Below are 20,263 nucleotides of genomic sequence, written 5' to 3' on the forward strand. Positions count from 1 at the left end.
AAGAGTTGACTTATTGGAAAAGACTCTGATGCTGGGAGGGATTGGGGGCAGGAGGAGAAGGGGACGACAGAGGATGAGATGGCTGGATGGCATCACTGACTCGATGGACGTGAGTCTGAGTGAACTCCGGGAGTTGGTGATGGACAGGGAGGCCTGGAGTGCTGTGATTCATGGGGTCGCAAAGAGTTGGACACGACTGAGCGACTGAACTGACTGAACTGAAATACGTACCATAGTTTCTTTATCCATTCATCTGTTGATGGACATCCGGGTTGCTGGAGGCACAAAAATTAACATAAAGAGTTAGAACTATGAGGGGGGTCCCTCACTATAATCCTTTGAGTTTTTCTTTCCCAAAATGAAAAGAATATAGAGGAATAAATAAATGTTGAGGTTAAAAAAAATTTTTTTAGGTAGCATGACAACAGAATGAAAAATAGAGCATCAGTGGATTCTTTCTCTTCCTTCAACCTATATGTGAGTTCTCTCAAAGGCAGACCCAAAGATCTGGGGCTAACTTTAGGCTTGAAGGTTTATTTCTGTTCACATTCAGAATAGGCAAGGGGCTTCAGGAGTTCCTGACAGATTTTATGCTGATTAGCCTTCAAAAGGATGAAACATGAGCCATTGCACGCTTGGATGGGTGAATAGGAAAAAGGAAGCTCCATTTTTCCTTGTCATAATACTGAAATGTGTCGGAAAAAATTTAACATTGATACAAATACCACTGCCCATCTCTGGCTAAATCACCATTCCCATCTCACCCTGTGCTCTCTTTCTTCCAGCCCTATGGTGCCTTGGTAGGGTGGCCCTGTCTGCCCTAGAATAGTTGCCTTCAAGTCAGTCAAGTGTTCTATTCTTGGTAAAAGCACATGCCAATGCAAAAGTAGTTTCAGACTCATAGAATGTTAGAACTGGTCCTAATTCCATAGACTGATGTGTCAGTGAGTGGAGAACTAGTCTTGCCTGAACGCCTGCCTACTCAGTGCCAGGCACTGTTGGTGTTTCGTTGTTGAAGTTTAGTCACTAACTCAAGTCCGAATCTTCTGCAACCCCTGGTCAGTAGCCCTCCAGGTTCCTTTGTCCATGGATTTCCCAGGCAAGAATACTGGAGTGGGCTGCCATTTCCTTCTCCAGGGGATCTTCCTGACTCAGGGATCGAACCGCACCTCCTGTGTTGGCAAGCAAATTCTTTACCACTGAGCCAGCAGGGAAGCCCAGGGGGTTGGGGAATGGAGAGTTATTAAATCTTCTCATCAACTACTGTTCATCTCAGTTGCCAAAGCAAAAAATCTGGACCTAAGCAGAAAGGTTAAATGACTTGCTCAAGACCATGTAACCTGCACATGCCAACAGAGTTCTAGTTATGATTCCAAAGGCCACATTCTTCCAGGCTGCCTTCAATTGGGCGAGGGTCGTCTTAAGGACAGAAAGAACAGTGGGACAATACCTGAGATCCACACTGCCCCGCATGTCCCAATCACACTTCCCTAGCTAGAAGAGGCCAGAGACGGCTGCCTCCTCATCCTTTCCTCCCCTTGCGGCTTGGTGACTAACCTGCCTCCTGTCTCGTGGGACACGACCCCAGATTTTGCCCTGGTGTCCTGGACTACAGGTGAGTCCATTGGTCGGCCTGAAGCCTTCAGACCCAGAAGCTGAACTACCTGCGTGCCTTCCTCCTCCCAAACCCAGACGACACTTAACTCTACCCCGCCCGGCAAGCCAGCTTGTGGTCACAATTGCCTCCCTATTTGCACCCCGCCTCAATCAGCATCATACAAGACCCATCTTTTAGCCCTCCTCTCTTTTCCCTGCCCCCTCCGCGCTGGCTTTATCCTATAGTTCCTTGGCCTATGGGCTAAAGACGTCAAAAATAACCAATTGTCTTAGAGTTCTTCGCTAAGGGCTCCGCCTCCGCTCTGAGGAGCAGGTCCGCTGACCAATGGGCTGCCCTCCGAGTGCTCTGAGAGCGCGGGGCTAGCTGAGCAGCCGCTGGGCTGCCCAATGAACAGGCTGGTTTCCGCGGTTAGGGGCGTGGCAGAAGCGGTGGTCAGGGGCGTGGCGGCAGTTGCTTGGGCGGGGCCGGTAGCGGCGGGAGCTGCACTGGCCAGGGGTTCCGGCTGTATTTCCATGACCGCCGGCGGCAGCCGCGGAGCTGCGGGAGCGCGACCGGGGGCGAGCTGGGCCGCTGTAGTCAACCAAGCGCAGGTAAAGCCACGGCCGAGCGAGCTCCGCTTTGCCGCGATCGAGCCCGCGATCAATTGGGTCAAACCTCTGAGCCTCGAGATCCCTTGTCCTGGCTCGGCCCATCACGCAGCTGCCTGAGAGCCCCGGATCCTCAGGGAGCCTGTTACCTGGCGCTGCGGGGGTCCCCAGGGCCGGCGGGGAGGGAGGCAGCCTGGATCACATAGGGTGGGATACGCCTTCCTGAAAGCCCTTTGTCCCTTGAAGCTTCAGATACCGAGGTTGGGGACATCCCCGACTGCGGCCTCCCTACCGGCCATTGGTCCATCAGTGCGCACTTGGGGGGTCTGGCGAGGGGGGTCTGCCAGGCTTGGTGATGGGGATCTGGCAAACGCATCTGTAAGGAGAGGGCCGAGGAATCTGATTACAGCCCCGAATATCCGAAGGGTCTCTGCGTTTTGGGGCTCCAGGGGCACACTCAGGACTGATGGGTTCAAGTTGTAAGGAGGCAGCTTTGACCCATTTGGAGGCGCACTTACTGAGCTCGGCTCCTTGCCAGGCACTGTTCTAGGCGCTTCGTGGTCTTTCCCCACAGTGAGAGCTGTCCAGCAGCACAGGCCCTGCTAGGTGGGGCAGCTGGCATCTCGACCTTGGAAGTGACCAGGCAGAGGCCAAGTGACAGCCACCTGCCAGGGATGCTTAGCCAGGACTCGCAAGGGAGGACTGTGCCACCGACCTGTAAAGGCCCTTCTTCATGCATAGATGCACTCTGACTTTGAAGGCCTACCTCCAGAAGAATACTGCTGGGGGCTCAGTAGTTTGAAAGAGGGTGTTGAATTCATTCCTAATGAACTGGTGGTCTCACTCTCAAGAGTGGATGTTAGCAAAGAGAACAAACCATAGCCAGAAGATAAGGTTTATTTAGACATCACGAAACTCCTTCCTTTGGACTCTCTTAATCTTCCTGATTCCTCTCTGGTCGCCTCACCTCCAGTGTGTCAGTTTCACCTGCATTCCAGTAACCGGATCCAAAGGCAGGCTCCAAGATCGGACTCCTGAGAGATGCCTGGGGGTGGGAGGGACTGTAGATTTAGTAGAGTTAATGTGATCTGGCCCAGAGCTTGTCAAGGGCCATTTCATTGCAACCACACAAAGCAGCGTCCAGAAGAGAAACCATACAGCCTCCCTTTCACTACCCTCTTTCACTTGCCTGAATGGAGAGGACATAATAATCTTCTGAAGGTCAGGAGACAGAGGAGGAACCTTAATAGCAAGTGTGCTGCCTGTTTTAGGGTGAATTCGCCTTTGACTAACCCAGTCAGAAAGCAGACCAGTCCATACACTGCTGATTGTCAGCATGGACTTGTGGAATTTTAGAGCTGAAGACACCTTAGGTAGAGCTCATCTAATCAGCCTTCCCAATGCACAGGTGAGGGAATGAAAGCCTGGGGAGGTCTCAGGACTGACTGGTCATCACAGAACCATGACTAAAGGTTGATCTGTTGACCCTGGGTCTAGCAAGTACATAATTTGTATTTCAGTCCTAGCTACTTTTCTCACTCTTCTGAGTTGAAATTCTAGGGGTGGGGTGCAGAGACGGTAAGGGCATAGATTTTGAGGCCAGGGTGCCTGGATTTGAACCCTAGCTTTGCTTTTTACTGGCTATCACCTTGGGCAAGTCACTTAACCTCTCTGTGCCTCTGTTTGTTGTTGTTTACTCGACTCTTTGTGAACCATAGCATGCCAGGCTCCTCTGTCCACGGAATTTTCCAGGCAAGAAAACTGGAGTGGGTTGTTGCCATTTCCTTTTCCAGGGGATTTTCTCAACCTAGGGATCGAACCCACATCTCCTGCATTGGCAGGTGATACACCAGGGAAGCCCGTGCCTCTGCTTGTTCACCTCTGAAACAAGAAAAATAATGGTATTTAGATTAGAGGTTGTTTTGAGATTTTGATGTCAGAAGCAGTTAGAGCAGTGCCTGGCACACAATAAGCATTATGGATTTGCTAAATATGGTCTTCTATTGCCTTTTTAATCCTTATTTTCTTTGTACTTACCCCCCAGTATTTTCTATCAGGCTCTGATTTTTTCCCCTGCCTCCACTCGCCCAGTTCATTAAACATATTCCAGATTTCATTGTAGTACAGATGTCTGTGGGGGTTTTTCAAGTCACATCACATTTTATTTCTTATTTATTGCTTATTTTTCTGTCTTTTATTGAATCAGGTAATTCATTGTCTCTGTTAGTCCTCTCCTTGTAATTATACTCTTCTTCAGATTCCAAATCTCGTTCTCATTAAAAGAGGGCGGAAAAACCCCCAAAGTGATAAACAAAGTCCCTGATGATATCAGTCTCCACAGCATTCTTCCAAATATCTCCCCTCTGCTCGGCCCTTCGTCCCAGTTGTCAATGTGATGCAGCGTGATTATAAATGGGTGAACATTTTTAGATTAAGATTTCATGAGCCTCTGTATTAAGTGCTTTTCGGAAGTTCAGGGATCGTGTGTCAAATGCATCTAAGTAAGTTACTTAGTCATGGGAGCAGGGAGAGTACCAGCAGTGCCTGCCTTCCCTGGAGGAGCACAAGTGTATGACTGATTCTTGCTGGTAATCTAGCTCTTTCACTAATTTCACTGCGTCTTTCCTGTTCTTTTCTTGAGCTTGAAATAAACCAGATGGCACGTGCAGTGGAATGGTTCTTTTCCTCTCGTCTTAGTTGGGGAAATCCCCTTTCTTTCTCTTTGCTTTCACCTTCACTTCCTTTATCAGCTTCACGGGTCTGATAAATATCTACTCTCAATCTGCCAGCCAAGTCCCTTTTCATCGGAAGATAACCTGTTGTCCTTATTTCTTGCAGGAATCTGGTCACTTTTGGTTTTTCCCTTCTCTGTTTTTACATGTTTTCTAGAATGAACCAAAGATGATCGTTGTTCATTGATTCGCATCTTCCTTACAGCTGATTGTGAGTTTGGGTTTTTGTTTGGGTTATTTTGTTGAGGACACTCTGGACCTCAGCCATCTTAGAATAATTGTTGTAGTTTCTTTGTGTATTAATATAATTCCCCTTTTCTTTCTTGCTTTCTTTTCTTGTAATATCTGGGTGGAAGGGCTTCTCATTTGCTGTTGTTTCTTGTGTGTGTGTGTGTGTGTGTGTGTCTGAGTTTCTGGGTCATGTCCAACTCTGCGACCCCATGGGCTGTAGCCCGCCAGTCTCCTCTGCCCATGGATTCTCCAGCCAAGAATACTGGAGAGGGTTGCCATTCCCTTCTTCCATTTCCACTTTTTTCCTGGGAATCTCTGGCAGGGACCATGGAGAGTATAGTAGTTCCCCACCACCCTTGTCCCAAGCTCCTGTCCACACCTTAAAATAATTTCTTTGGTCCTAGGGAAGACCGTGGTGAAGTCTGTCTTATTCTTTGCCTGAAACCTGGCTTTTTGAAAAACCCTAGGAGAGAGAGCCTTCTAATACAATGGAATTCGTGTGGCAGAATTTCTGCTACAACCTTCTACTTACAACAGAATGATTTTTCTTTTTTTTTTTTTTGCAGTGTCGGTTTTGAGTACTTTTTGACCAATTTAGGCAAATAGATGACTGGGGCAAGGGGTGTTTCAGCCTTCCTGTATCATCTTAGGCTGTACTGTCCCTAGGAACAGAGCGCAGGGAGTTCATGCCACCTCTTCTTGTGCTCTGGCATGAGGATTTCATAGCGGCTCTGCATGTTCTAACCTTTTTGGCTGGTGCTTGACGTTTTTTAACCCACAAGCTGCTATTTCTGTACTGATACCCTGCAGGTGCTGACATCTCCCTTCAGGATCATTTTCCTATCTGCACGTTTGTTTCTGTGGTCTTGGTTCCAAGGCATCATGTTTTTGGATTATATGTTTTCTATTTATAAAAGGTGGGTGTGGACAGGCCACTAGACCTATTGTTACCCATGAGGCTGGCGCACTGGACCCAGCTGGGTGCAGAGCATGTGACCCAAGGACCTGTTTTATGATCTCTTGTGGTAGTTAAGTAACAGCCAGGTAAAGAGCTTATTAGAGAATTAGAACTGATACCCTTGGGTTTGCCTGGTTTCTGATTTTCTTTTGTTTTCTTTCAAGCGGAGGTTCATTAAGCTCAACAAACTGAGCATCTGGTGTGTGCCAGGAAGACAGCTGTCCAGATTAACAAGGGTGTTTGGTTTTGCTGCAGAAAGACTATTCTGGGTTTATTATTCTTATTATTATTTTAGGTTTTTCAGTGTTTGTATTGCAAAAAAAAAAAAAAATTTAGTAGGTAAACGCATCTACATGATGAAAGAAAATATTCGAAAGGCACAAAAGTGAGGTAGGAACTACATCTCTGCCCGTCCCTGACTGCCGCCACCTGGTTTTATTCCTTAGAGGCACCACTGTTACTGGTTTTTCGTCCTCCAGAGGTGTTCCGGGCACAGCCAAGATATTTTGTAACATCTATTAGCAAATCCATTATGATTATCTTTCCCTTTTACACAAATGGTAGCAGACGATACATGCTATTTGGAACCCTGCCCTTTTCCACTTAGTATTTCTTTGCAGTACAGGAAGAGCTTCAGTATCCTTTTTCACAAAGGTGATCTATTTTAAATATTCGATTCTGTTTCCAAGGCTGCTAAGAACCAGTCTTATTTAGGCAATAGCTTCACATGGAGATCCTAAGGCGTTTCTGTGTATGTTGGAGGGCAAATATTTTTCTCCTCTATGTCCTATAGCTCTGAGCCTTAGAGGAGGCTAGGTGAGTGGGAGGGCCTCTCCTGAAGGTCCTCCTATGAAGGGAGAGTGGGACATTGAAAAATGAGCATTGGACCTTAGGCCCTTGGCCTGCGCTCTGGGCAGAAGGTGCTGGAATCACCTGAGAAAGCTTGCTGTGCTTTCTCTGGTCTCCAGGGAAAGCTCTGGGCCTTCCTGATTGGCCTTTCGGCATCTCTACCACTTCTAATCCATCTCCTACACCCCAGCCCCGGCTCTGTGTTCGCCTTAGGCATCAGAAGGGGAACCCTCCCTTCTTGACACAATGTCCTGTCTGGTCGGCTTTGTTAAGCCCCGGCCCTTCCTTTCCCTCACCCCAGAAAAGACCAGCTCTCACACCTATGCCTCTGTGAAGTATCCTTCCCAAACAATATTTGGGAATATAATTTTTTTCTCTCCTCACAAGTCTTTCCCATTCTCCATATCACTTTGTCATCTCCAAGGCCTCTGAGACTCACATGGCCTTGCTAGGCTCTTGATGATTACTCTAAAGAGAGTTTAGGGAGTCTTTGTGTTTGAATTTTCTCTGGCTGCAATTATGTTTTTCTAACCACACTGATTTAAACATGGTCTTATGGTCCTCAGTGGCTTCCATCTTGCCTGCTGCTTTATTTTTCCCTTTTCTTTAAAATCTGCCTTAATCTTCATCTTGTTTTTATTTCCCTCCGAATCTAATTTAGAGTCACCTTGACCTTGCTTTGAATCTTCATAATGTCAGTCAGCCAGTCTAACGGAGAATCGTTGCATTCTGATCTTTGCTCCTCGCTAGGCTTCTACATTCTCAATCAGTTGTGCCATAGCTGCTGTGTGATGTAATATGAGAGGGGGTGATGTTATCAGTCAGCTTCTGGAGGTAGAATAGTTACAAGCTTTGAAAAACCACCCCATATCTGCATAGTCACGCTAGGCATGTATTTGTGTACCGTTTACTTAGTCATATCAGTGACAACAGTTAAAAAAAATCAGGAAGTCCAACACAGGATTGCCGAATTTTGTTTTTCAAATAGGGAAATAAAAAAGCTCTGTTCTCTTCCATCATCACCATCATTTCTTAAGAAAAGACATTTTAACACCAAAAATGAGGGAGGGTCCACCTCCCAGAATAAAGAGCAGCCTTCTAAACAGAACGTATTTAGATTGATTAAAAAGGTGGAGGGCTTCCCTGGTGGGCTACTGGATAAGAATCTGCCTGCCAGTGCAGGGGTGTGTGCTAGTCGCTCAGTCATGTCCGACTCTTTGCGACCCCATGGGCTGTAGCCCACCAGGCTCCTCTGTCCATTGGATTCTCCCGGCGAGAATACTGAAGTGGATTGCCATTTCCTCTCCAGGGGATCTTCCCAACCCAGGGATAGAACCTGGGTCTTCTGCACTGCAGGCAGATTCTTTACCATCTGAGCCACCAGGAAAGCCAGTACAGGAGACACGGGTTCAATCGCTGGTCCTGGAAAATCCCAGATGTCGTGGGGCAGCCAAGCCCATGAGCTACAGTGAGAGAAGCCACCACAGTGAGAAGCCCAAGCACCCCTAGAGAGTAGCTTGTGCACAGCAACAAAGACCCAGTGGAGCCAAAAGCTTAAATACATAAATAATTGTTTGAAACAGTTTTGCTAATGGAAATTGAATCGTGGCATTTGAGAGGGTCTGAAGTAGAGGATTCTATTCAAGGAAGGTTCCACTCTTTCAGCTTCCTTAAACAGTGCCAGCTTTTCTTCTGCTGGGAAACAAGGCCATTCACTTAAGCTAACCTAGCTGTGGCATCATTTGGTGCAGTTTTGTGCCCAGTTTCTTTTAGGGGATACAGACCACACAATGTCAATATGCGATGGTGCTGTCAGAATGATGCGAGCTGACTCATAGGAGTCAGGGTACGTTCATGTCCTACATGTGGTCTCTGGTAGTTCACTGGTTAGGGCTCTGTGCTCCCACTGCCAAGGGCCTGGGTTCAATCCCTGGTTTGGAGAGCTAAGATCCTGCAAGCTGTGGCCAAAAAAAAAAAAACACTAAACCACAGTAATAAAGTGCCATGTTGTAGTTTTTAAGGAAGAGGCGTGGGGGAAGCCAGGGTGGGACCTCCACAGCTTGGAATGGGGCCCTTTGATGTGATGTCTTTTGAAGTGTATGTTTACACGTATTAAATTCTTGATGTAATATGTCAGGGGGTGGCTCATATTATTTCTGAGATGCAATGTGACTTTTCATTTGAGTCCCCATGGCACCCTCTGCTCTCCTCCAGCAGTCAGTACCACGACATTCCTTCTGGGTTACAGATATGTCCCAATCCAAGACCAAGGGTATGTTCTTGACTTTCTTTGAGTTTTCCTTAAATTAAGAACACTCAGACTTTTAGAGTTCATATTAATGATAATTGGCAATATTTTAAAGGTATGCCTGGATCACTGGGATGACCATATTATATTAGGGTCCAGCCAGGCCACCTCAGTGCCTCTTATTATTTTTTTAAAAATTTTTAAAATTTCTATTTTTATTTATTTCTTTGGCTGCACCAGGTCTTAACTGGACTCTTAACCACTGGACCTGGAGAAGGAAATGGCAACCCACCCTAGTATTCTTGCCTGGAGAATCCCATGGGCAGAGGAGCCTGGCAGGCTATAGTCCATGGGGCCACAAGAGTTGGACACGACTTAGCAACTAAACAACCAAACAACCAAAATCAACCACTGGACCACCGGGGAGGTCCCTCAGTGCCATTTGTGTGTAAATTTCTGATAACTTAGAGCCAGGTTAACCTGCTATGAGAAAAACACAGAGACAGACTTAGTGTGGAGAAAAGATAACGTCAGATGAAGCCAAGTGTGCAAATGAAGGCTGAAACAGGGGTTCCAGCAGAGGAAAGTGGTGTAGTCAAGTGTAGTCAATCTGAATTATACTCTTTGGGTAATTTTATTTGTTTTTATTTGTACATTCATTTTAGTCTCCATAATTGGAAAAGTGCTAAGGTAAATTTATGCCTGGTTTTATGTTTATATATTTTAAGAAATAGTATAGGAAATAATAATTGAATAAAAGTAATTCAATGTAAAGACTTCCCTGGCAGTCCAGTGATTAAAACTCTGGGCTCCCAAGACAGAGGGTTCGAGTTCTATCCTTGGTCGAGAAACTAAGATCCCACATGCTACTCAGTGTGTCCAATAAATACATAAATTAGAGCTCCTTTCTTCTGGGGTCCCTGCATTTAAAAAAGAAAAAAAAAGCAATTTAATGTAAGAATCGAATAAAAGGCAGGACTATTTTTTTTCCCATAGAGGGGGCCACCTGGCCCCTGAGTTTGAAATACCCCATTGGAAATCTAACCTCACAACAGAGGTTTCCAGTCACATTTGTGTCATGCATGGCTCCTTTCCACGTGTTTTTGTTGAACACTTTAGAAATACCCTTTGAGTCTGTTCCTTGCTTTGTTCACTTAACGAGGAGCAATGCATTTTAGCAAATCTCTGCATGTATTGTTTGACATCCTGTTCACTTTTCTCCAATATCCAGCTATGACATTACTGCTCTCAAGAAATTCAGGAAAGCACAGTATTCCCAGGATGACATGATAGCACTGAAGTGTTTTTTTTTTTGGCCACACCACAGAGCATGTGGGATCTTAGTTCCCCAACCAGGGATCAAACCCTCACCCTTGCCTTCGAAGCTCGGAGTCTTAACCACTGGATCTTCAGGGGAGTCCCTGCTCTAGCGTCTTTCAATAAACATTTACTGAGCCCTCTCTTTGGTGGGCCTCTACCATCCAGGCTCCTCTCTGGGGACTGGACACCCTCTGTCCCACTGTTGGCCCCTTGTTTGGCCCAGAGGTGGATTTCCATGAATACTTGCTGAGCTTCCAGCCCCTCCCAGCTATAGCTTTCTGTGTGGCCTGGACTGTAGACTTCAGCTTCTCAGATTCTGAATACCCCAGCTGCAATTCCCGTTTCTATTCTGATCATGTAAATAAAGTGCTCACTCACTCTTGTCAATGACGTTGAAAAATGTGCCCTTCTAAATAGTAAGATGATGGAAAATGCCAAGGAGATGATAGTCAAGCATACTTTTTTCCCAATTTAGAAAACTCAGTCCCTTTCACTTGGTCTGTCATTAATGTCACCCATCCCTCTATTTATTGCCTCTACATAGCTGGATGTTACCCTGAAATTGCGAGAGAAATCTTTACTTTGCCGCCAAAGAGCCTGTGCGGGGAATGCAGATTTCCAGAAGGCCCTCTTTGATGGGAGAGGATGTGCAGAGCTGCTGTCAGTGGAGCCAAAGGGGTCAGGATCCATCCAGCTCTGTGAAAGCTCTCCAAGATAGACAGGTGGCTTGTTTCTCTGTACTCCTAGAGCCCTTCCCAGGCCTGGCCCAGGGTGGGTCTCCAGGCCTCAGCCTCCTCCTCCCTGGCATTAGTAATAACTCACAGAACTGTCGTGAGTACCGAGTGAGGTCATGTCTGAGGACGCACTCTGTAAACAAGAAATTCCATATAGGTCTCCACTGTCAACACCAGTGCACTTTGTGACTTGTTTGAGGATTAACCAATGTAATGTATTAATATTTAGCTCACAAGCATTTGATTAACTGTAGAGCTACACAAATAGGAATTTTGTTTTCATCTGGTTCTGCTCCTTCCTTTTGAAGAGACAGTGACTTGTTAGAATTAGCCAGAGAGCACCTACTGGATTTCAGAGTGAGGGTCTTTGACCCCTAATCTGTGAATCATAAACTTTATAAATTCTCTGGGGGAGCTGATAGATAAGCTACGGGTCAGGAATGGGTACGGGAATGTGTAGAATGTCTGTGATCTGCTCATCACCTGCATGAGATGGTTAAATTAGGGTTGCTGGTGATCGCTCACAAGCAAGTTCAGGACCTGGACTAATCAGGCTTGAAGAGACCCACACTTTGGGCTCTGCCCTGGGACCCTCTAGTCCAGTTGGGTAAATCAGTTTCCTCTTTTGCCACATCTGGTGGACTCACCATTGCCAAGTCATCGTGTCTGCATCTACCGTTTTTGTGGTAACGGCAGGACACTCTATCATCCCCATTTTAATGGGCAAGGAAACTGAGGCGCAAAGGGGTTAAGAAACTTGCCCCAAGTCATACAACCAGTTAGTGGTAGGATTGTGATTCTGGACAGATGTCTCTGCCCCCAAAGCCTGCCACCCTACTGTGAGCAGCCTCACTACCCCACCACCCCTGCACACCTATGGGAGCATCTCCATGAAGCAGAAATCTTTGTAACAAGACTTGTTCTGACCTATTTACACAAACCTGTTCCAAATGTCACAGATGTTTAAGGAAGCATTTTTCCATTTTTCTTAGATATTAAAAATGATCTTGGGGACTTCCCTGGTGGTCCAGTGGTTAAGACCATGCGCTCCTAATACAGGGGGAGTGGTCAGAGATCCCTGGTCAGAGAACTAAGATCCCACATGCCATAGGGAGCAGCCTAAAAAAAAAGATCCCTATTTTTTAAAATTCCATTAACTTCTCAATCTAGGTTAACCTTAGGATTAATTGTATTCAGATTTAAATTTTCTAGCTCAAATAAGCTTATGTCAGTTGGCAAAAGACATAGACAGTTTTGTTGCATTGGATGTTTTGGAGTAAGAAACAGGAGCCATGAGTCTTCTAATGGTATTTCAGTATTTATCTGAATGCCAACAATTAAATGGGTAGTTTTCTGCCTACCTTCTCTTTGGGCATCTTTCCTTTCTTCTGCTACATAGAACAGCCTGTTTATTAATGGCTCAATCCATTAATAAATATTTACAGAGTGCTGCCCCCTCCCCTGCTCCCGTGCTCCACACTCTGAATTGAAACTTGTATAGAATTGTACACTGAGGATTGAATTAGCAGGGCGTGGACCAGAATCCCTAGCAGAGATCAAAGGGACATGAATCATCACTTTTATGTGGCAGTGAGGCTTGCTGATTTTCTAGTCATGAGGAAGTATCTGCAAAACACAAAGGTAGGAAACGGGAGGTTTTTGAGGGCCTGGAGGGGATAGTCCTCAGCTGAAGACTCCTGTATACTTCAGCAGATTGTCTAAAAACTACTGCAATGTCATGGCAACTTGGGGCGATGTTCACGAGGTGAATGACAATGCTTGTCCAACATCCTATGGGTCGGGTTACACCCAGCCAAACAAGGGCTTCTCATACCTACCGAGGCACATCCGTCCCCCAGTGGGCCAGCCCACTGGGCTCCACCAGGGCACCATCTCCAAGCTGTTGTCTGGAATTCCTCCTGGAAGTAAAGCCCTGAAGCTTCTTCCACAGTGACCCACTCCCACTGCTCCCAGACCCATTCCTCCTGTCCTACCTGCCAGTTTCCTGGTTGTCCAGGATCTTCAGGCCTTGGCTCCACTCCTGAGCCCAGCTTGAGGTCTGCACCCACCCCTCCTTTCCCTCTTTTCTGTTCCCTCCCTTCCCTAGATGGCTCTCTAGCCATCTGAGTCCCCTCCTCCTTCTTCTTGCCTCCTTTGGGTTCCTCCAGTATTCATAGTTGGAACTTAGGATTTCATTCTTCATTATAGATGGGTTTGCACTGTTTGCTCATTATTTCCTGGACGCCATGTATTGTACTTCTTTCATAGTCCCCATAGGGCTTAGAATGAAGCTGATGCCTTTGGTACCTGTGGGGAGCCGAGTGGAGTGTCAGAAGTGGGATGTAGTTTTGCAAATAGCTCCCCCAGTGATATTGACACACTTTGGGTGGTGGGGGTGGGGTGTCTGTCCCCTACTTTTAAAAAGTGAAAAGTGAAATTGTTAGTCGCTCAGTCGTGTCCAACTCTTTGCAACCCCACGGACTGTAGCCTGCCAGTCTCCTCTATCCACGGGATTTCTCAGACAGGAATACTGGAGTGGGTTGTCATTCCATTCTCCAGGAGGATCTTCCTGACCCAGGGATTGAAGCCTGGTCTCCTGCGTTGCAGGCAGATTCTTTACCATCTGAGCCACCCAGGAAGCCCCGACTTTTACAAACCACTGCTTTATCCTTGAGGGTGCATCCAACTTACACAAGTAAATCAATTTGGGGGAAATGGGATCATTTTCCCAATAATGGAGAAACATTTCCCTCATTTCCAGTGAAATCTAACTTACCTTCCAGGAAACTAATGTTTGGCATCACATAAACGCAGGGAAAGCCCAGCAGAGGAAGACCACCTGTAAACTGAGCTCCTGGCTGAGTCTCTGCTCCCTGGGAGGCTCACCTGCCTTCGGTGGAGGTGGAGATGGACTCAGATCAAAAGCCTGCCTGAACAGGCAAAATTTAAAAAAAAAAACGAAGGAGGAAGGTTGCTGGGCGACTAGGAATAACAATGGAGACTTGCTTTCAGGCTTTAAAGAAGGCAGAGAACTCTCATTTGCTTAGTGGGAGGACTGGGAGGAAAGTGCAGAACAACAGTGTGATGTTTGTGTTGGATGGACAAGGAGACAGGAACTTTTGAGAACGTGAACCTCCTTCTGTTTAGCTAAGACCTCAAAATATATCAACCCAGAGAGCTGCCCTTTTCATGTCAGAGCCTCTGAATTTTTATTCTTCTAGATTTTCAGGGTCCTTGGTAGAAAGATCTGATGAAGTCAAGCTCAAGACTGCCTAGGGACCAACTCCCCTGTTCTTCATATGTTGAGAACTCCCTAGCTCTTTCTTTCTTTAAACAATTTTATTTATTTATTTTTGACTGTGCTGGCCCTTCCTTGCATGGGCTTCTCTTTGTGGTGGCTTCTCTTGTTGCAGAGCACAGGCTCTAGGAGCTTGGGCTTCAGTAGTTGTGGCGCACAGGTTTAGTTGCTGCTCGGCATATGAAATCTTCCCAGACCAGGGATTGAACCTGTATCCCCTACATTGGCAGGCGGATTCTTATCCACTGTGCCACCACGGAAGTCCTCGAGCTGTTTCTTTACATTTTTATAATCTTGAAATATATAATAAGGCAGATTTCCTGTAAAAAGCTCTAACCATTTTGCAAACCGTGTCTTGAGTGTATCAGTATTTTATAATTACAAAGCATTTTCTTAACCAACATAATTTCACCAACTTCTTTCCCTCCATAGTCTGTAATGTAATCTCCCTTCCCCTACTTGATAGAAGAAAAAGTGAACTTGCATGAAATGTAAGTAGTTCACTCAAAGTCACTTGGAACAACCTAAACTCAAACCCAAGGCCTATGACTCTAAAATCTATGTCATTTGAACTGAATTTTTAAAAATGGACAGAGGTTCTGAATAGATGTTTTTTTCAAAGAAGATATGCAGATGGCCAACAAACACATGAAAAGACGCTCAACATTGCTAATCATCAGATATACGCAAATCAGAATCCCAATGAGACATCACCTCACACCTGTCAAAATGGCTGTTATCAAAAAGAGAACACATAAATGTTGGTGAGGATGTAGAGAAAGGAGGGTCCTCGCGCACTGTTGGTGGGAGTGTAAACTGGTGCAGCCACTGTGGAACATAGTTGGAGTTTCCTCAAAAAATTATAAATAGTCCTACCATATGATCCAGCATTTCCATTTCTGGGTATATATCAGAAGAAAACAAAAACACTAATTAGAAAAGATATATGCACACTGATGTTCCTTGCAGCATTATTTACAATTGGATTTCCCTGCTGGCTCAGTGGTAAAGAATCCAGCTGCCAATGCAGGAGACTCAAGTTCAATCTCTGGGTCAAGAAGATCTCGTGGAGAAGGAAATGGCAATCCACTCCAGTATTCTTGCCTGGGAAATCCCATGGACAGAGGAGCCTGGCAGGCTACAGTCCATGGGGTCACAAGAGTCAGACACGACTTAGTGACTAAACAACAAAAATATGGATGTAATCTAAGTGCCCACCAATACATGAATGGATTAAGAAGATATAGTATATATGCACAGTGGAATATTACTCAGCTATAATAAAGAATGAAATCTTGCCGTTTGCAACAACATGGATGGACCCAGAGGGTACTATGCTAAGTGAAATAAGTCAGACAAAAGCAAAACACTGTATGATTTCACTTATATGTGGAATCTAAAAAACAAAACAAATGAAGAAACAAAACAGAAACAGATAAAGAGAACAAACAGGTGGTTGCTTGAAGGGAGCCGGATAGGGGAAAGAAAGAAATAGATGAGGGAGATTTAAGAGTACCAACTTCCAGTTGCAAAATAAATGAATCACTGGTGTGAAATGTACAATGTGGGGAACGTAGTGAATGACTGTTTAATATCTCATGTGGCGATATATCATAACTAGATTTAAGGTGATCATTTTTTAAAAGTATGGACAGATTGAATCACTTGGTTGTATAACAGGAAGTGATATAGTGCTACAGGTCAGTTTTACTTCAAGAACATATGGGCAAACTCATGGAAAAAGAGATCAGTTGTGTGCTTACCAGAGGCAGGTGGCAGGAGGGGGGGCAATTGACTGAAGAAGGGCAAAAGATACAAACAAAGGTCCTAAGATTAAAAAGCACTGGGGGTGTAATATACAACATGATATATGAAAGTTGTTCAGAGAGTAAATTCTAAAAGTTCTCATCACAAAGAAAAAGTTTTTTTTTTAATATATTTCTTAATTTTTGTTTCTCTATGAGGTGATGGAGCTTCACTGAACTTATTGCAATCATCATTTCATGATGTAAATCAAGTCCTTATGCTGTACACCTTAAACGCATGCAGTGCTGTACGTCCAATACATCTCAATGAAAGAAAGAATAAATGGAAGGGGAAAAAAAAATCTTTTGTCATTTGATTATACCACAGGGGCTCTTAGGGTAAACTTCAAAATCCCCAGAGAGGGCAAGTGATCTACTCAGAGCTGCACAGCACAGCCCATGCTCAGATTAGGGACTAGCACCACATACCACCGGAAGTACATCGTATGGAGACGCCAATGGGATGGGATCCTCTTCCTCTTCTGAGAGCCAGAATCCAGCACATCTGGGTCCTTCCACTTGAACTGTGACCTGGACGCTGGGGACAAAGCTCTATTTAGCTCTCAGAAACAGCAGAACTGATGGCAGAGGCTGGATAGGGGCTCCCTGGAGGCTTGTGCAGCCCCAGAAGGGTGACTGTCTCGAGATACCCTGTCCTTCATTTTTAGCCTAAAGGCCTGAGTATGAGTCAGTGCGTCCTATGGGTCTGCATTTAGCTGGTGGATTTGTCTTCCGTTACATGGGCACTGGTCTCTGGAATCCACGTGACCTTTAAGCTTACTGCTCCAAGCCTGCAGGAGATCCTGTGTCTAGTCCCAGAGCCCGAGGTATATATTAATAAAACAGAAGTAAGTAAAGCATGCCTTACACTGCATACCCTTGCCCCTAGAACCTTCTCTCCCTCTTGGAAGGACAGGGAGTCCAGAACCTTTCCTGCTTTCTAGGCCAAGCCCTGAGGAGAGCTACTGTTCTCATTACTGGCAGAAGGCTGAGCACTAAAGAATTGATGCTTTCGAACTGTGGTGCTGGAGAAGACTCTTGCGAGTCCCTTGGACAGCAAGGAGAGCCAACCAGTCAATCCTAAAGGGAATCAACCCTGAATATTCATTGGAAGGACTGATGCTGAAGCTGAAGCTCCAGTACTTTGGCCAAGTAATGTGAAGAAGTGACTCATTGGAAAAGGCCCTGATGCTGGGAAAGATTGAGGGCAGGAGGAGAAGGGGCGACCGAGGGTGAGATGGTTGGATGGCATCACTGACTCAATGGACATGAGTTTGAGCAAACTCTGGGAGATGGTGAAGGACAGGGAAGCCTGGCGTGCTGCAGTCCTTGGAGTCGCAAAGACTGAGCGACTAAACAACAATGGGCAGAATTCATCATCAGAGGCCAGAGCTGGGAGAGGCCAGGAGTGGATGAGCCCAGCCTGGCCCTGTGGCCATGCGAGTGGGCAGAAGTGTCTCTTCCTAGGGGAGGGGCAAGGGGCTTGACCTGTGGGTTGGTTCTCCTCACAGACCTACTTCCTGCTGCCTGTGTGGTGACAGGCAAGTGTCAGGATTATAAAGGGCAGCACATCGTGGTCATGCTCCTATTACAGCTTCAAAGTGTGTGTCTTAGCCAAGTACTGTGCACCAATCTGGCTCTGGGGCCTTTGGGACAGAATGCTGAGGAATGGGGACTCCCGATTATTTTTATTTTCTCAATAACTGAAGGTGGCTGTAAGTGTTTTGTATTGCAGGTCTGGGTGAAACTTTCTTCTCTGTTTTAGTGAGTTCCATGGGGTCAGTGATTCTTCTTCTTCTTCTTTTTTTAATAAGTTAGAACCTAGAGTTTCTTTTTTAGTAAATATTTATTTATTTGGCTGCATTGGGTCTTAGTTGCAGCACATGGGATATCCAATTGCGGCATGTAGGTTTACCTGTTCCGTAGCATGTGGGGTCTTAGTCCCGTGACCAGGGAACGAACCCACGTCCCTGCGTTGCAGGGGCAGATTCTTAACCACTGGACCACCAGGGAAGCCCCAGGGTCAGTCACTGTTCAGCCAAGGGCTGTGCCAGGCACTAGGGCTTGCCCTCCCACCCCATCCCTGGTTTCCTCCATCTAGAAGCTTGTTTGTTGGGTGGGACCTTTGCCATTCCCATCGCACGCCCTGGAAGTTTCTTCTGTTTAATAATTCTGGAGATGCCCTTCTCTTCAGTTGTACCTATCTCTTAAAAATTCCAGGGACTTCCCTGGTGGTCCAGTGGTTAAGACTTTACCTTCCAAAGCAGGGGTCGATCCCAGGTTAGGGGGCTAAGATCCTACATGCTTCCTGGCCAAAACATAAAATAAAAACAGCGTGTTAAATTCAATAAAGACTTTAAAAATGGTTCACTTCAAAAAAATCTTTAAAAAAATTCCAGTGTACTAGGCAATTGGGTTTGTTGGTTTCTGATAAACTGAGATTTTCTTTTGATATTACAGAGTTTAATTACAGTATGTATTTTTAAAGTGTTTTTTAAATCATTTATTTATTTAGGATGCACTGGCTCTACGTTGCTGTGCATGGGTTTTCTCGAGTTGCAATGTGAGGCTTCTCATTGCAGTGACTTCTCTTGTCACGGTCTCTAGGACTCTCGGGCTCTAGTAGTCACGGCACTCGGGCTTTAGTCGTTATGGCATATGGGCTTAGTTGCCCCATGGCATGAGGGATCTTCCTGGACCAGAGATAGAACCTGTGTCCCTTGCATTGGCAGGCAGATTCTTAACCACTGGACCACCAAAGATGTCCCACAGTGTATGTTTTTAAATACAATGTTGCAGTTACCAAATCTCTCCATTAAAATGCCAGTCATATTAGAAAACTATTGGATCTCCGTAGAGGAAACCCCTGGCTTAGAATTTTGGGTTTGTCCTCAGGTTTGCATTGAATGGTTTCTTGACTGTACAGAAAACAATTTTCCTGTAATTTTATTAAGTGCTTTACCCATTGTCTTCCAATAGAAAGTACTACTCTTTGAGGAAGGCTATTTGCTAATGAGAGAGGCCAGCTCCCTTTCGGTAATTTAGTAAATGCATGTAAAAGGGCTCAAATCAATGTGCCTGCTTAACTGGTGACACAGTCTCCAGCTATTTTTAGTTTAGTGACTTCTTTTGTGAAACCTATGGGTTAGTAGTCACTCCTGATACTTAAGCACAGGGTTCACACTTTCTCTCATAGGATGACTTTGCTCTTACTAGACACTTGTAGGACACCTTCTGAAATTGCAGCAGGATGAATGCATGAGCTTATGACTTTGTGGAAGAATATGGTTAAACGAAACTTATCACTTGGGTGAGTTTTCACAAAAAGGCAATTTCAAGCTCTTCATTTTGAACGCAACTGAGAGTGAGGTTAACCTGAATGTATTTAATCATTTGGAAATCCCCTTCTCTTTACCAAATTGCGTGTGACTCAGAGCATTCCCTTCCCCTCATAGGACCTGATTTGTAAGGAACTAGCAATTGGATCTTCCTGCCACCACCCACACCCCAGCACCATAACCTGGTCCCAGGACGCCAGAGCTGGTCCCTGGTTTGATCTGCTGAAGGAAAGGGCCTGGGTACTCGATGCTTAGTGTTCAGAAGTCAATCAGTTAATTAATCAGCATGTCTTGGCGTATCTGGAAAATACAATTACCCCTGTCATTGCCAGGGTTCTCCATCAATCTGGGGCTTGAGGTGATGGCAGTGGTGAGAGGCGGGATTTCAAAACCGGGTTTCCCTGAAGGCTCAGCCCACGGAAGTCTCCTGGGAGGAGGACACACAGGATTGGAACAGCCTGGCTGTGCTGAGAGGCGGTTCTCTGAGCTGCTGGCCAAGGCACTGACCTAGAGAATTGAAATCTCACTGTGAGATCAGAATGGGG

General features: G+C 45.7%; 1 protein-coding gene across 1 annotated transcript in view; it reads left to right on the plus strand.

Moving 5' to 3' along the window:
* The first annotated feature begins 2,073 nt into the window (after window positions 1–2,073).
* ABHD2 (abhydrolase domain containing 2, acylglycerol lipase) overlaps window positions 2,074–20,263 on the plus strand; it is a 107,321-nt gene continuing 89,131 nt past the window's right edge. Inside the window, exon 1 of the mRNA XM_055556592.1 lies at window positions 2,074–2,208. The gene's annotated coding sequence lies outside the window, so the exon portion shown is untranslated. The remainder of the gene's footprint in view (window positions 2,209–20,263) is intronic.

The sequence above is a fragment of the Bubalus kerabau genome, chromosome 19, assembly GCF_029407905.1.
Source record: "Bubalus kerabau isolate K-KA32 ecotype Philippines breed swamp buffalo chromosome 19, PCC_UOA_SB_1v2, whole genome shotgun sequence".
In the NCBI taxonomy this organism is placed as follows: domain Eukaryota; kingdom Metazoa; phylum Chordata; class Mammalia; order Artiodactyla; family Bovidae; genus Bubalus; species Bubalus kerabau.